Source organism: Argopecten irradians, unplaced genomic scaffold (assembly GCF_041381155.1).
Source record: "Argopecten irradians isolate NY unplaced genomic scaffold, Ai_NY scaffold_0488, whole genome shotgun sequence".
NCBI classification, from domain to species: domain Eukaryota; kingdom Metazoa; phylum Mollusca; class Bivalvia; order Pectinida; family Pectinidae; genus Argopecten; species Argopecten irradians.
The window spans coordinates 10,764-13,917 of record NW_027187955.1 but is presented as its reverse complement, the minus strand read 5'-3'; positions in this window follow the sequence as shown (position 1 = coordinate 13,917).

The window sequence follows — 3,154 nt, the reverse complement described above, 5'->3', positions numbered from 1 at the left end:
ACGCAAAAGTATATTATTAGCATTTTGTTATATACCCCCCGAAAACAGCATTTTTTATGAACATTGCGATTTTGATTTATTCCAGTGTTTAGAAGATTCTATAGGGCAATATAAAGATACCGGAAATGTATATGTTGTCGGTGATATGAATGCTCGAACTGGGGAGAGAAATGATTTTATAGAGAATGATACATTACATGATAGTATAAATTTAATTGACTACAGGGCAGAAACAGATAGTGTGAGCCGCAATAATATGGATAAAGTGGTCAATACATTTGGTCGTAGAATGCTAGATATGTGCAAGTCATCGGGATTACGTATAGTCAATGGACGACACCCAGATGACGCTATAGGTAACTTTACTTTCTATAATAATAATGGAAAGAGTCTTATTGATTATTTGATTACTGATAATACGCAAAAAGGAAACATTACCAAATTTATTTCCGGTAATTTCAATACTTTCTCTGATCACTGTCCCATTACTTTTAGTATAAAAATTAATCAGACTATTTCTACAAAAGCTATAGACAATGTAAATTCAAATGTCGAATACAGTAGAGGACAATGCATGTCGGTTAGATGGAAAGAAGAAAATATACATTTAGTCATGGATAAATTAAAGGAATGCAGTGAGATGATAGATGAAGAACTTAATGTTGACTTTAACAGCCAAAATGTGGTGAACGAATGTGTAAATAACATATGTCACATAATCAATGATTGTACTTTACCGTTCTGTGAGTGTAGAGAAAACCCTGTTCGTAATACGGTAGATAGAAAGTTTTCTAATTCAACAGAGGACAAACCATGGGTTACTCCTCAATGCAAAACACCTTTATAAAGAATACCGGAAAGCTTTGTCAAACTTTAATAAAGACAAATCTGATGAAACGCACCTCAGACTATTAACTGCTAAGCGTAATTATAAAAAATTAGAATATAAACTAAAACGGGAGTACAAACGGTATGAAGGAAATATGTTGGAGCTTTTGAAAAAGAGCAATCCGAGACAGTTTTTTCAAATTATTTAAGAAAAATAAAACGAACAGAGTTAACTCTACACTCGACATAGACGACTTTTATCTACATTTTAAAAATCTAATGGATGCTAACAATGGCGAATGCTCAGACCTTCCTGAAGATGATATGGAACCTGTGTACGAAAATCTTGACTGCAATATCTCAGCCCAAGAAATAATCAGTGCTATTAATAATTTGAAGTTACATAAAAGTTGTAGCGAAGACTTAATAATGAATGAAATATTCATTCATGGAAAAGATATATTATTACCATATTTGGAAAGATTGTTCAATTCTATTTTTAGATCTGGGTTTTTTCCCCGAGTCCTGGTCACAATCTTGCATAGTTCCGATTTTCAAGAAAGGATGTGTTAACGAGACAAACAATTATCGAGGTATATCTATTGTAAGTTGTTTCGATAAATTATTTACTTTTATTTTGAATAATAGAATTATGAAATGGGAGAAAGAAAATAGTATTTTAACAGATGCACAATTTGGATTCAGAAGGGGGTCTTCAACTTTAGACGCCATATTCGTATTACAAACTTTAATTAATAAGAAACTAAGAAATAAGGAAAGACTTTATTGTTGTTTTATAGATTTTCGAAAAGCATTCGATTTTATTGATAGAGGAAAGTTATGGAGTAAACTGATTAATTATGGAATTAGGGGAAAGTTTTTAAAAATCATATTTTCATTATACGAAAATGTTAAAGCCTGTGTAAAAAACTCGATGGCCATTTGAGTCAATGCTTCCCGAACAGAACCGGACTCTTACAAGGGGAAATATTGTCACCTGTACTTTACTCAATGTATGTTAATGATTTTGAAATGAGTTTTATTAATGATAATTGTCCTAATATTGAACTACAAATGCTTAATTTGTTCCTATTAATGTATGCTGACGACACGGTCCTATTTGCCAATAGTCCAGAAGGTTTGCAATGCATGTTAAATTCATTATTAGATTATTCTAGACGCTGGAACCTGGAGGTTAATGTCGAAAAAACGAAAATTATTGTTTTTAGAAACGGTGGTCACTTACGAAGTAATGAATCATGGAAATATGACAACATGAATGTAGAAATTGTTGACACGTTCAAATACTTAGGTATGCTTTTTAATTACAACGGCAAATTTACAAAAACACAGAAAGATCTTGCAGAACAAGGTAAAAAGGCATTATTTGCATTAGCATCTTCCTTTAAAAATCATTGTTTGAATGTTGAAACATATTGTTCAGTTTTTGATTCACATGTAAGTAGTATTCTATGTTATGCAGCCGAAATTTGGGGACTACACAAAGCACCAGATATAGAAAGGGTACACTTGAATTTTTGTAAGAGAATTCTAAAAGTTAGAAAATCTACAAGTAATGATTTAGTATATTGTGAACTAGGTCGCTTACCTATGTATGTAGTTAGAAAACTAAGAGTGTTTAAATATTGTTTAAAGCTCAGGAATACGGATAACTTGATTGTGAAAACGTGTTTCGATGATCGCGTGAACGAAAATGACGAGTGGATAAGTAATATTAAGAATGAATTAGCATTATTAGGTCTCGGTTATATGGTTGAGACTTACATTCCTGACAACGTTGCTTTTCAAATAATAAAACAGAGACTAGTTGATAGCACTAAGCAAAACATCTTAGCAAAAATATCTGCCTCACCAAAATGTTCATTATACCAACACTTGATAAACAATCATTGTGTCCAATTTTATCTACGTAAATCTATTGAGGTCAAATACAAACATGTAATAACCAAATTTAGATTATCATGTCACAACTTAAATATTGAGGTTGGGTAGACACCATACACTTTTACGTAGAAATAGAATATGTATTAAGTGTAACCTAAGAGATGTAGAAGACGAATTTCATTTTATTCTGATGTGTCCTTTTTATAATGATTTAAGGTTGAAATACATCAAAAAATATACTATTATAAAAGACCATCTGTTTTCAAGTTAATACAGCTTCTTAGTATTAATTATGTAAAAGAATTACCTAATTTAGGTAAATATTTATATGTAGCATGCAAAAGGAGGAATTGAAAGCCGTATTAATATATATTTAGATAACAAATGTAATATATAAGTGTCCTTGTTAATTATCTTTCAT